Here is a 15345-nt window from a genome sequence, read left to right on the forward strand (position 1 = left end):
CGTTGCTACCCGACAAGTAAGTTTGTGTTTGCAAACTGGTAAAAAACCCTTGCGAAATGGCAGAAACACTTGCGTACACAAAAAAATCCGCAAAATTCGCGAGAGTTCGCGAATTTTGCGGATTGCGAATCCGTAAATACGCAATTTCGCAGATTGCGAATTCACAAAATTCGCCCATACTTAGTACAAACCACAACACGTCCACAACAGAACAAAGGACACAACTGGTGCCGCTTGTGTGTAGAAACTGGTCAATCACATGTGGCATAGCAGGAAAATGTGAGTTGACAATGTACAAGTATGATCACACACACCCGTGATGTTGTCGAAATGTCCACTGTCCCCATCAAATAGGCAGCTCCTCCCAAACAGTCACAATGTGCACTGTCATGCAGTCTGTGTGTAAACATGTACAATGCGTCAACATACATGTGTACACAATGTTAAACTGCCTCTCCCCTTTACATTGCAGAGGAAGAACCAACACTTCCTGCAGAGCAGGCCGAACCTTTCTTCTCTGATGACAAAGAGGATCACCACACCTTCGACACCGACACGATCCAAGAGTTCTTGGATAGCCTCTGCAACCCACCTCCAGCAGCAGGTCAGCCCAGCTGCATCGAGGAGACCCCACCCCTCACAGACCACACAGCAGGCAGCACCCACCACCAGGGCGGCCTCCCAGGACCCCCACGAAGAGCATATGGCCTTCCAACGCCGTGTGTTGGGGTGTTGGGGTGCCAGGAGAAGCTGGCTGAACAGGTCCGGGTGGGGTTCGACCGCATGCAGCAAAACTAGATGCCATACTTGGATGTCTAAGTCCCATCAGGGACCACTCACAGTCCCTAACGGACACCCACAGTCCGCTCCATGCTCTCCAACAAACCATGGCTGACATCGCTGGAGACCTGACTCAGAGACAAGAAGAGCTGTCTAGTCAGAGTGGCTCTAGCGATGTCACCAGGGAGTTGGGACACATGCGGAGGATAATGGAAACCATGGAGCGGACGCGGGCGGAAAGGGCAGCTGCCTTGGCTACACACCAGCGAGAGGTAGCTGGGTTCCTCAGTGCCCTAAAGACCCTCCTCATGGCATTGCTGCCACAAGGCCTGGTACTGATGAATGCTGCTGCCACCACTCCATCCACGTCTCCGCCTCCTGAAGTATCAGTGCTACACAGAGCAGCAGACATTCCACCTCCGGCCCCTGAGGTATCACTGCCACACCGTGCTGAAGACAGAACACCACCACCCACACGTGAGGCACATGAAACGGCAGAGGACGAAGATGCAGATGAATCTGCCGTTGTGGTAAGAAGGACGCAGTAGCATTCATCTCCGCCATATGGACGGTTTCTGCTTGGTTCTGCCCTCTGCATCATCACCTTCCACTGTGCCCTGATTCACTCTTTGACACTCACCTTAGACCTTGACATGGCCTGCCATCCTCTGTTGGGTCACCAATGACACAGCATCCAGACTGGGGACTGAGCTCTTCCCCTTCCGTTGAACTTTTCATTCCCTGTAGGACTCTGGCTGGCCCTCCACGGAACAACAATGTAAAGTGGGGTTGGCATGGCCCTGTTCTGCTCCAGCTACAAAACTCCACTGAATGTGCATTAAATATTCATATTCACACAGATGTGTCATGTCAATGATCTTTCAAGTGTGGAAGTATGGATAAATGTAGGGTCAGTGATTCCCCCTTTCGTCCATGTTGCTCATGTTTGGGACTTGGGACACATTGCCGATTGCGGTCCAGGTGGCGCTGGCACTACCACAGGGACACGCGCATTAGTTACTTCCTTGCCCAGTCCAGGACAGAACCATGCCCAGAGCCCCAGGGTCATTGTTCACACCCTTACGCTGGACTGGCATACGCTAGGCCAGCCAACTCCGGTTACGCTCACAGGGGGTACAACAACGTTACCTGTCCCAGGTCTTCCTTGTAGTGATCTGCTGATCACAGGGCTAGTTGTCAGCATGCCACAGCCACTCCCTCATGGCTGGTATACACCCACACCACACCCATCCGGCACACGCGTCACAGGCCTTGTGACCCTGCCAATAAAAAGGGCCGGTTGCACGTGCTGTACGCCATTTCCACTCTCTATTCGGGTGTATCCATGTACTTATTATTTATGCATGAGGGCATAGGGCCCTGCCACATCACATTCGCCAGTGCCAGAGGTGACATGATGGCGTCCACACCACGTGACTCAATCATAAAGGGTCCATGACTTACAGTGCACAGACTTGGTGGCACTGGATACACTGCTGCCGGCACAGGCACACCGCCATGGGACAGTGACTTTCGGTGCACTGAGGTAGGGGCACCTTAAGTGCTAAGCAGGTGTGCAGTCTGCGATGATGCCCCGTCCTGGCGGTCCGGACTGGTAGGGATTTGTGTGAGCCCTGCTGGACCACAGTGTAGGCCTGAGCCAGCAGGCAGTGCTGGCTTACGGGTACGTGGCGTTGCCTCGTAGGTCACAGAGTTAGTGGCACCTGAATGGCTGAGCGGGTGTGCAGCCTGCGACGATGCTGTGTGCACTGATATAATCTCTGCCAAAGCTAAATCAAGACCCAAAATCAAGTGTGTGACCTGGTGGCACGCGGAGCCAGGCTGCATGATGTGGAGGGTGCCATGTTCGCGGGCCCCGGGCTTGCACCGGCATGTGGTGGGCCCTCTTGCAGACAGGCCGGTGGCGGAAGGTGAACAGTAAGGCCTGGGAGCGCAGGGGCGGTCAGTCACCGCTGGGCGGTGGGAGGGGCTAGGGTGCAGCAGCCTGTGTGCGCAGGGGCGGGCAAGCGATGATGGTGCGTGCAAATTTATGTACTCTGCCATTCATAAATCTGGACTCTGTTTCAGATGAGGGACCTGATGAACTGCAGTGCATACCGGCACGTGGTTGGAGACACACCGGTGGCAGCAGGTGAGCAGTGAGGTCTTGGTCCGCAGTGTCAGCACTCTCTCTCCCTCTCCCTCCTTTCTTTTCACTGTCTCTATTTCTCCCTCTCTTTCTCTCTCTCTCTTTCTCTCTCTCTCTATCCCTCTCTTTCCCTCTTCCTCTCTCCCTCTCTTTCTCTCTCTCTTTCTCTCTCTCTCTCTCTCTCTCTCTATCGCTCTCTCTCTTTTGCTCACTCTCTCTCTGTCCTTTGATAAGCGAATGACACACCTTTTTATCTAGGATTTTGTCTTACAGGCTGTGACCTATATATTGTCCTGAGAAGACCCGCCATGACTCTGAAAAATAGTTGTTTTGAGTTTATTTGAATAAAATGTTTTGTTTGGTAATTCAAAGTTGACTGAGTCATTCCCCTTTTTCTGACCACACATGCTTGTTAAGTGTTGTGATTGTGCGACACCAGGCGAATAGTTTTGTTCATTATTTTGTGCAGTTGATGTAACATATCTTTGTCCGCGGGGGGGGGGCTGGGTGTGGTGGCGGTGGGTGTTGTGGACCTCTTGGGGTTCCGGGCTACATGATCAGTAGCTCCATGGCATCTGTTGTTCTTCAGGTGTGGCTCTGGGCTGGGCTCCCTTTTCTGGTGCACCTTGTCATCCGACTTTACACCAGGTAACAGCAGGTGTTAAATTCCTTCTGCTAACGCGCCTTATCGCCTGTTTTGGGATCTTATCGCCGAACTGGCTGGTCATTGGGAATATTGCGGAGTGGTGTTGTTGTAGCTTTTTGCAGGGGAACGCCTACTCTCCATCTCATTAGCGATAGCTGCCGAGCTCATCTGTGGAGATGTTTTTTGAAGCTGCTATTGCAGGTAAACTGGTGATATGGAACAAAAAAGACCTTATAGGCATAAGGTGGATAACCTGAGCACTCCTGTGTGCTAAGAAAGCAAATGTATCCAAAGTTATTTAAATTTTCAAAGTTTTATTCACTTTGTAACAAGATGCAAGTGATTCTTCAATCCAAAAGGTATGAAGTGTTGAAGAAATAAGGTTTGAAAATGATTTTACACAGTGTTTTCCAAATACACGGAGAATTATTTCATGGCGTCATGATTGTTAACGTTAATCCATGTCCCCAATGCATTTCGAGCTAGTTGCTCTTCATCAGGGGGTTAGAGTGTTTCAGTGGAAAAGTAGGAAAACAAGAGTTAATGAGTCAAGGGCCGAGTGTTTAAGAGAATGAAAAAAGTGGAAGACTAGAGTCAAAAGGTAAAGTAGATTAAACGTGAAGTAGAAGTGCAGGTTTAAAGAAGTACTAAGTTTGAAAGCGCGGCCGAAATCTCACAATGTCAATACTAAACGATGAAAACTAGAAAGGCCACCCGGTGTACGTTACATAAGGGTAATACAGAAGTAAGTGAAAAGGGTCAATCGAGGTAGTATACCGTGTTGGAGTTTGTTAGAATTTAAAGTCAAGACCAAGGGAGGTGCAGACCAAAGGACGCGTTGTAATGTTAAAAAATAGTGCCCAAAATAAATCAGCAGAGGAAACATTATGAGTTTGTGTGGTGGCGATAACGATGGATTCTTACCGGGAATACAAAGCGCAGTGAAACGCCGAAGATCGAAGACGCCGTGGAACGCCATCCAAAGGATGTGGAAATGTGACATGCATTCATGCGCATGCGTGTATAGCTTCAAGAGTGCGAGATAGAAAGTGGAGGAGGTCCGAAAGCTAGGAATCATGAAAAAAGAAAAAAGGACAGGAGGGTGAAGGACTGAAATGACTAGGTGGAAATATAGCAAACCAAAGGTGAAAGTGGGGTATGAAACAATAGACGATACGGACTAAAAAAGTAGAGGGAAATGTAACAAACCAAAGGTGAAAGTGGGGTATGAAACAATGAACGATGCAAATAGAAAAGTAATAGCGAGTGAAGTGGTGTAGTCTAAAGGTCATGAAGAAAATGTGAAAAAAACGGACAATGGTGAAAGAAATGTCAGACAAATGTATGGGAAAGATAGACAAGTGGGTATATGGGAAGAATGAAAAGGAAGAATAAAGAAGAGAAGAAAATCAGAAGATGCACATGATAAGTATATACATTCTAACAAATAGGATTCAGTTACATTTATAAATGCAGGCAAAAGAGGCAGAGAAAACAACAACTGTGGTTAACAGGGTTCAAAATACATGTTAAAGGAAGCTGCTAAATTCCAAACGCTCTTTGAGTCCTTTTGGATGAGCGGTGCCGAGTTTGAATATCCCAAAAAGTTCTCTTTGAAGCAGGTATTTTTTAGGGTCAATGCCCTCGGGTTTCTGGGCGACCTCTCGGATGAGGAAGCAAATTTGGCTGTTGTTGTGATTTTGTTGAGTAAAGTGAGCAGAGACACAGGATTTCACATTTTTATTTCTAATGTTGCTCCGATGTTCGTTGAGTCTGGTTTTGATTTTGCGTTCGGTTTTCCCTACATAGGGTAATCCGCAAGGACACTTTAAAAGGTACACAACATTCTTGGTGTCACATGTAGCATTCACTTGTAGCAAGATTTGCTTGCCTGAGCTCGGATGGTTCATGCTGTTTCCTGGTATTATGTTGTGGCAGTCTGGCAGTTGTGACAGGGAATTGTTCCTTTATAAACGGTAGATTGGGCGGTGCGTGGTTTTATGAATGTTCGTAAATTCTTTGAGCGCTGGTTAGCAAAGATAGGCAGTTCGTTGAATAGTTTGTTGAAGTCAGGTTCCAATTGGAGTATTTGCCAATGAGTTTTAATGCTTTTTTTGATCAGATAGCTCTTGGTTGAGAATTTTGAGACAAATACGTTACGTTGTTCATTGGAAACGATTTTGGGTTTGGGTTTCAATAATGTAGATCGATCAATGGTGGCTGTTCTTCTGTAGGCTGATAATACAATTTGATTGGGGTAACCTCTTTTGAGAAATTTGTTCATGATGGTGGTGCTGTCTTGTTCGAAAGATTCATTTGTGGAAGCAATTCTTTTTGCTCGCAATAATTGTGAGTATGGCAAATGTTTCGTCAAACTGGGTTGATGGAAACTTGAGTAGTGGAGGTAATTGTTGCGATCAGTGGATTTGGTATATATGGATGTTTCTAATTTATGGTCCTTGATATTGATGTTCACATCTAAGAATGCAATTTTGGTCCGGTTGAAATTGTGGGTAAATTGGATTCTTTCATTGATGGTGTTGAGGTGGCTGATGGCGGAGATGAGTTGTTGTTCAGTGCCAGTCCATATTAAGAAAATATCGTCAATGTAACGATAGTAGGTTTTGAGGTGATCTTGCCAATGTGGAACAGATAGTATATGTTTAGTTTCGAAATCATGCATAAAGAGGTTCGCGTATGATGGGGCTGCACAATTCCCCATGGCTACGCCGGAAAGTTGAATGTAGAATTTGTTTTGATATTTGAAGTAACTGTGTAACAGGGTGAACTGAATGAGTTCCATGAGAAAAACTTGTAAATAAGGAGTTTTATTGGTTTTGAGTAGTGCCGCTTCCATGGCCTGGATGCCAAGATTATGGGGGATAGATGTATAAAGTGAGTTCACATCGATGGTGCAGAGCAGAACGGGTGTTTGAGGATCAATGGTAATCCTACTGAGTTTGGATAGGAAGTCTGTGGTGTCTTGTAAATAACTGTCCATTTGGGTAACTGAGGGTTGAAGATGTCGGTCAATGTAGGTTCTGATGGGTTCGTGAATGGAATTGCATGTACTGACGATGGGTCTAAATGGTGGTTTGATAGGATCTTTGTGGATTTTGGGAATCATGTAGAGGTATGGAATTCCCAAAATCCACAAAGATCCTATCAAACCACCATTTAGACCCATCGTCAGTACATGCAATTCCATTCACGAACCCATCGGAACCTACATTGACCGACATCTTCAACCCTCACAGAACTGCCAGAACTGCCACAACATAATACCAGGAAAAAGCATGAACCATCCGAGCTCAGGCAAGCAAATCTTGCTACAAGTGAATGCTACATGTGACACCACGAATGTTGTGTACCTTTTAAAGTGTCCTTGCGGATTACCCTATGTAGGGAAAACCGAACGCAAAATCAAAACCAGACTCAACAAACATCGGAGCAACATTAGAAATAAACATTTGAAATCCTGTGTCTCTGCTCACTTTACTCAACAAAATCACAACAACAGCCAAATTCGCTTCCTCATCCTAGAAGTCGCCCAGAAACCCGAGGGCATTGACCCTAAAGAATACCTGCTTCAAAGAGAGCCTTTTTGGATATTCAAACTCGGCACCGCTCATCCAAAAGGACTCAATGAGCGTTTGAAATTTAGCAGCTTCCTTTAACATGTATTTTGAACCCTGTTAACCACATTTGTTGGTTTCCCTGCCTCTTTTGCCTTCATTTATAAATGTAACTGAATCCTATTCGTTAGAATGTATATACTTATCATGTGCATCTTCTGATTTTCTTCTCTTCTTTATTCTTCCTTTTCATTCTTCCCATATACCCACTTGTCAATCTTTCCCATACCTTTGTCTGACATTTTTTTCACCATTGTCCGTTTTTTTCACATTTTCTTCATGACCTTTAGACTACACCACTTCACTCGCTATTACTTTTCTATTCACATCGTTCATTGTTTCATACCCCACTTTCACCTTTGGTTTGCTATGTTTCCACCTAGTCATTTCAGTCCTTCACCCTCCTGTCCTTTTTTCTTTTTTCATGATTCCTAGCTCTCGGACCTCGTCCACTTTCTATCTCGCACGCTTGAAGCTATACACGCATGCGCATTAATGCATGTCACATTTCCGCATCCTTTGGATGGCGTTCCACGGCGTCTTCGATCTTCGGCGTTTCACTGTGCTTTGTATTCCCGGTAAGAATCCATCGTTATCGCCACCACACAAACTCGTAATGTTTCCTCTGGTGATTTATTTTGGGCACTATTTTTTAACATTACAATGCGTCCTTTGGTCTGCACGTCCCTTGGTCTTGACTTTAAATTCTAACAAACTCCAACACGGTATACCACCTCGATTGACCCTTTTCACTTACTTCTGTATTACCCTTATGTAACGTACACCAGGTGGCCTTTCTAGTTTTCATCGTTTAGTATTCACATTGTGAGGTTTCGGCCGTGCTTTCAAACTCAGTTCTTCTTTAAACCTGCACTTCTACTTCACGTTTAATCTGCTTTACCTTTTGACTCTAGTCTTCCACTTTTTTCATTCTCTTAAACACTCGGCCCCTGACTCATTAACTCTTGTTTTCCTACTTTTGCACATGAACACTCTAACCCCCTGATGAAGAGCAACTAGCTCGAAATGCATTGGGGACATGGATTAACGTTAACAATCATGACGCCATGAAATAATTCTCAGTGTATTTGGAAAACACTGTGTAAAATCATTTTCAAACCTTATTTCTTCAACACTTCATGCCTTTTGGATTGAAGAATTACTTGCATCTTGTTACAAAGTGAATAAAACTTTGAACATTTAAATAACTTTGGAAACATTTGCTTTCTTAGCACACAGGAGTGCTCAGGTTATCCACCTTACGACTTTAAGGTCCTTTTTGTTCTATATCTCCTGCCCCTCCAGGACAGTAGGGGCTCTTTCCTGATCACCCTAAAAGACTGAACTTTCCCCGATTACCCATTAGAGTATCTTATTTACCCTTGGAGTGCAGCGGACCTCCGTATCAAACTGGTGATATGGGCTGTAAGCACCAGCTTGTGAATAGGGCGATAAATGTATCGCCACTTTGGCTGCGATAATGTGCAGATAACTCGGCGATAGGTTGCTGAGAATATTCCACTCAGTATGCTAAGACTACATAAGAGTTCTTTGTAACATTTGTGGAGATAAGTACATGACAAGTGTATGTGCACCCTTTGGGAAACATACACCCTTGTGTATTTTCATGAATGCAAGTGTAAAGTACCATTGTTACATACACTAAAATGTTTAATATTGATGCTTTTCAACATTCATTTATGTTTAATATGCTATACAACTTTTTTGCAGGTAACTCATCCCATGAGCAGACACAAGATCAAAGGTCATCATGCTCAATGTGAAAAGCAAACAAGCACAACTGCCAAAACAAATATATTGCATTTGTTAAAGAACACAGCACTGCATCATCCATATAGATACCAATTAACAGTATTCAGTCAGGATCAGCAAAAAACTGCCCTCTACTGTCAGCAATGCAATAACCTCTGCTGCAATTTCTAGAGCTGTAACCCATACAACCGCAGTATCTTCATCAAGAACAACTTCCATATCAAACACTACCTCTGCCATGTTGCTGCCAGTGAAACTACTTCAACAAGTGATGCAGCTTCTTTGGTACTGATCCGGAGTGATGTCACCACTGTGAGATCCACACCACCCTCCATGACACCTAGCACAGCCACCTCTGTAACACAAACCTCTGTGACAACCACAGTCCCTGCTGACATATCACCTGAACTGGAAGCATATATTATGCCATCTGATACCATCCCACTAGCATATGAATCTATACAGGGGACACCTATGGGGAAGAAAGTTTTGAGGTAATCAATACGTCAGATGCCCATGTAGATTCTAGTGCACCACATATCACAGCAGAGAAGGCAACAGCTCCCACCGCACTCAGTGAACGTAATGTTAATACATCCTAATATATCCGTATCACAACTTAAGCTAAAAAAAAACATCTGTATACATGGACAAAGAAAAGATACACTTTGCAGTACCTTTGGGAAGCTGATCCAGAGCAAGTCTCTCTGCCAGAGATAAATTCAAAAAAATGTTATTGAAAGTTGACATAGAGATCAAAACATGCTAAAAGAACAACTAGAGTATAGGTGCATGGCTCATAAGGCAACAGAGCTGCACAAGCAACTAAGCACAGATTTGTCCTCTTAACCGGTTCGCTACCATGTTTCCAACACTCAGTAGACAAATGTTGAAAAGACAAAGTAGTAGTCATAAGTGATGATGGAGACGTTTATTAAGTTACTAGTAAAGCAAGGAATCATCCACACTCAAACAACCCACTCTGCCCAAACAGACAGTTCTACACTACACCATCAACCACACCACCATTTACTACAAAACCACCATCATCAAATACATCCACCCCAAGGTGTAGTAGACGATCAGCATGCATGACAATATTACTGGCCACTCCGAAGGAGCATGTATTCAAAAGGAGAGAGCAGTTTAGTTGACATCTATTTATAAATGCACCTACATAATGTTTTTATCCTAAATGTTGTAGTTTAGGATTACCTCTGTTTCTGGGTAATATAGGTTAGGTATGCAATACCCATCATTCAATTTGCAATATGGTTTGATTAATGTTTGGTGTGGATGACCTTCATGTAGTTCTGAAGTAAGAATATAAATTATGGACTCATCATAATATTTTGTTTTACATCAAATTAAAAACAACCACTAAGTATTATATTGCATAATGTGGTGAGTTACAAAAAGGTGTAGAAAGCGTTCTCATATGCCCGGGATGGCAAAGGTGGTAGCTAGGATGAAGGGACGCCCACGTTTTGTGCAATGGCGGCTTCATAATGAGTTCTCAACATAATTCTGCAGAATCCCGCTATTGAGCTACTGCTTACTCTATGGAATCGGCGATCGTGCCATTTGAAGACGTTATTACGACTCTTCTCAAGTGATACCGGAAAGTTGCTCCTAACTGTGATAGCCACTGCTCACCCACAACCGTGCCGAAACAGTATCCCTTCGGTCCCAATTAAGAACCAGACTTCTCCCCTACGAAGCCGCCGTTGCACAAAACTCAGGTGTCCCCTCATCCTAGCTACCACCTTCGCCATCCCCGGCATATGAGGCTTTAAACTATTAGGCATACATTCTATGTCCTGATGATAATCCGCTTATTCTTTTGCTGGATCGAAACGCCGTCAACACTTTGAAACAGCTTATAAACCAAAAAACGTTTGTACACTAAACTGTGAAGGTGTATTATGCGATTTGTTCTTTTTGTCAATGTTTATTCCCTATGTACAACAAACCGAAAAGCTTTGCCTGAGCCCCCTGTTTGTTCCCCCCCCTCTTGTTTTGTATTCTGTTGGTTAAGTAGGGCACAGGCTTGTGTCCCACTTTATGTATTGTTTTGTGATTTTTTGTCCATTTCCTAACAAGTAAATATCAGACCTCTGTCCGGCTGGACATGTCCACTTAATATAGTAACAACTGAGTCTGTATTCATTGTATGCATATTTCCCTTCTCCGGGGACCACTGTTGTTTAAAAGAATTAACTCCCAAGATCCCTGGTCAACTTCTTTGGGTTCCCTTGTTGCTTTAAAATATATATAATACCTGACTGTTAACGCAGCAAGCCCGATCCCAACCTAGGCTGCAGTTCTTCATCTGGTAGCTCCCACCTTGGCTGCATTTCATCATGGCACTTTCCACTGATGTTCCTGGGAAACAAAACAAACCGAGACGACAGACTTACCAATCAAGTATTTCTGTCCCCTGCATCACAGAAGGCTCTGCATTATGCAGCCTCTCTCATACAGCTTATCGGAACAAGGTAAAGCATTTACTTTAACAAACTGTTTACAAGCATTGCGCAGAAGCTGAGAACTGTATGATTGCAAACAGAGGTATTGTGTGCCTAGCGGGATATATCTTGTGATATTTGGCATTTGGATCAGAACAAGGTAAAGCGTTTTTTTAACAACTTATTTGCGAGCAGTGTGACCAGGATCCTGCTCGCACACAGCGAGGGGGTACCGACGGACAGAGCGGGGCCTCAGCCACCGAGCAGTACGCCGGGTGAGGTGAGGCTTACTCCCACAAAAAGCTGAGAATGAAGATCTAGCTTATCATCCACATACACATGGGATACATGTCTGGTAGGGTGGTAATGTACCACGGATCTACTTTCTACTGATAATTTAATCAGATAATTTTGCACTACTATTTACAATATTCTTTTGCAGTAGCATATTATTTTCACAAGGTCCTGAAGAAAGCCGAGCCAGGTAGCTATACGCTAAAACATGTTGACCCCACTTGTTGCCAAAAGATAGAACTATTTTTCCATTCTATCAGGCGGTTTTTATTATATGACACTAGGACAATCCCTAATAAACATAATTTTTGTCCTTCTAGTCATTTTTAATTCACACACTCTTTTTTATTTGCACTGCACTTCATCAGTTTCCATATCTCTTGGACAACTACTATGGCTGAGAATTCCTGAGAGTTTGGGGCCCAGTACCCATGTATGTAAGCCTTGGAGCAACATTGGCTACATGTGACCTTTCTCTCTGCTTTCCAGATGACGAAGTTCTGCCAAATGGGTGGGCTGATGGAAACTTGTCTCAAGCCAGGTATTGGACAGGCTATATATAACTGGTGAACTAGATGTGTCTTAACATTGGAGACTTTACTGTCACTTAATACGTGAATGGCGAAATTGGCTCTCTCTTGAAGTGACAAGACGAGGGCACTATGTGCTTTTAAAATACCCCTCACACACTAAGAATCCCTTAGTGTCATGCTTCATAATTGGGGTCTTCCCGTCTCTCTACGAGGCGGGGCGTGCTACGACCTACGAACTACCCGGGAGCACTGTTGTTTGTGACAAAGACTATGTGAAAGTGCAATGTTGGTGTGATCAGTGAGGTGTAGGGACCTAACTCAGTGAGTGCAAGATAAAAAAGTTAAAAATTCCCTGGCAAGTAGAAAAAATATATTTTATTAACTTCTCTGGCTGGGAACATTAAAAAGGGGTTTGTGAGGTAGGGCTATTAGCTCACTACCTGGTCGACATGTTTCATAAGCAGTCCCCTACTGCTTATTCATCAGGACCTCTAGTGGTCCCTACAATATAATACTCAGTTCTAAGGAGATATGCCTATTGTCCTACAAAAAGGTAGCAAAAATCGGCCACCCTTTTGAGCTTCTGGGCATGAGTTGGCCCTCAATGAAACGTGAAACATGTTGACCTAGTATGGTCTCTGTGAAGGAATGAGGGAGAGAAAAAACAACATATATTGGCAAAAATAGTTCACTGACCAAGTTCATTATCACATTGTTCACCTCATTCAGTCAGTCGGTGACCTCGTTGGTCAAAAGCATTAAAGTCACACTCATTGCAGAGGGGGGAGGAACATTATCGTGCTCCTATTTACTCGTTGGCAGATTAAATTGTCTGGCGAGTATCGTTGGCAACACTTCTATGTGTACACATATTGACTCACAAAACACACAAACACGCCACTCAATGCACTAAAAACGACACCATTACAATTAGGGACTTAGGGATCAATGTACACAAAATATCGATCTGATTGACCGTTGGGTTTGTAATCAGGAAATGAGGTTGACGAAAGGGAGACATGTATACATACTGATTTGGCAAATGTTAGCTGCCCCATGAGCCGGCAGGCGAAGGGTATTCCACGCGGTACACTGTAGAGAGAATCGCACCCTTTTCTTAGTTATACAATTCGGTGTAAATCTTGCTGCCTTTTATAGTGAAAGTAACCGAGTTTAGAGACTCGTTGTATGAGTCTTTGTGCTTACATTCACCGAATTCCTACCCTTGTGCCGCTCTGAAGAATTGGGAGCGTCTCGTCTCCTCCTTAGTTAAATTTCAAATACGGGCGGTGTTTGTATCACCTGATTACGGGTAGCGCTAAAAACTAGTGCGCTGACCCAAAATGGCCGCCAATCGCGGGACAAAGGGAGGGTGATTTCGAAGAGTATTTCATCTATTTCTATGCTCTCTATTAGACTAGGACTCGAAACAAAGACACATTTTCGAGAGGTACCCCTTAAATGTTACATAATTAACAGAACAAGAATTATAATAGGGGTTTTTTACAGTGTTCTTATGGCGACAACTAGAAATTACTGGGTTTGCTATCAATGATCGCGTAATTTTCGCATTAGTAGAAGCATATATTACAGTAGTTAAATGATACTTATTCTTTGCGGGTATCACGTGCGGGCTAGGCGGCACATTGGGATGTTGTACTTTCCATATGTGCAGGTACACAGTTGACAGGCAAAAATGATTAGGTCGCTCATATGAATAACATACAGAGGGCTCAATTCTGTATTGATCACTAATCATAGAACAGTTAGGCAGTTTGGGAGACGATTATAGTTGGCCCCAGGGGATTTCATCGTTGAGGGCATTTTTGTTAGAGTTAATGCGGAAAACCCACCTCTGTTCTTTTTCTAAGAGGTGTTCCTCACATTCAACCAATTCAATTATTGTCCATGCAATGTCCTCAGGTTCATGGCCTCTTTCCAGAAAGTGGTTGGTCAGTTTTGTACTTAATTTTCTGCATTTAATCATACTTTTGTGCTCCCCTATCCTCAGTTTTATAGCTCTGCTCGTCATACCAACATATTCCAGGTGACATGGGCAGGTGATGAGATACACCACATTGAGGCTGTTGCAGTTACTGTAGCATCTCTGCTCCCAAGTTGTACCATTGCGAAAGGTTAGTTTTTCGCTTTTTTTAGTTAAGCAACATACTTTGCAATTCCCACACGGATGGTGTCCTTGTACAAAGTTGGGATTTTTTCGAGAGTTATTTCTTTCGATTCCTGGTCTTGTGTGTACCAGTATGTCCCTTATGCTTCGTGCCTTTCTATGGGAAAAGATGGGTTTCGGTATCTGTAACCCTCCACTGTTGAGGATTCTCCAGTTCTTATTGACAATTCTTGTCACCTGGTTGGAGCTTGTGTTATATGTCGTTACACAGATGGGTCTTTTCTCTTCTTCCTTTTGTACCTTTTCTTCAAGTAGGCTCTCTCTACAGTTGTTTTTAGCCCTTTTGTATGCCTGGTTAATGATCTTTTCAGGATATTGGTGAGTTTCTAACTTTTTCCGTAGGTCTGATGACTGAAGTTTAAAGTTCTCGATTTCTGTGCAGTTTCTGCGTAAACGCAGAAACTGACCATACGGTAAATTGTCCCGTAGGTGTTTCGGATGGAAGCTCTGATACATTAACAGGCAGTTCTTTGAGGTGCTCTTGAAATGGGTGGTGGTCATCAACCTGCCGTTCTTGGGGAAGATGTTCAGATCTAAGAAAACAAGATTACTGTTCGAGGTGGTACTAGTAAACCTGAGAAAATCATCTTGGAGATTCAGCCAGGTCAGGAATTGTTGGGAGGTCCTCTCATCTCCATCCCAGATGATAAGGATATCATCGATGTATCTCTTCCAGGTCTTGATGTTGTCCCTGAACGGATTGATGGGGTTCAGTATCCTAGTTTCCTCCAGATGGTGGACGTAGAGACCAGCTCTGCTAGGAGCAAAGGTGCTCCCCATGCTGGTCCCATGCTTTTGGAGGTATATGGTGCCATTGTACTCAAAGAAATTTTCTTTCAGTGCCAAAGAGCAACACTCCATAATCACGTTGCGGGGGGT

The sequence above is a fragment of the Lissotriton helveticus genome, chromosome 2_1 (genome assembly GCF_964261635.1).
Source record: "Lissotriton helveticus chromosome 2_1, aLisHel1.1, whole genome shotgun sequence".
Taxonomy (NCBI): domain Eukaryota; kingdom Metazoa; phylum Chordata; class Amphibia; order Caudata; family Salamandridae; genus Lissotriton; species Lissotriton helveticus.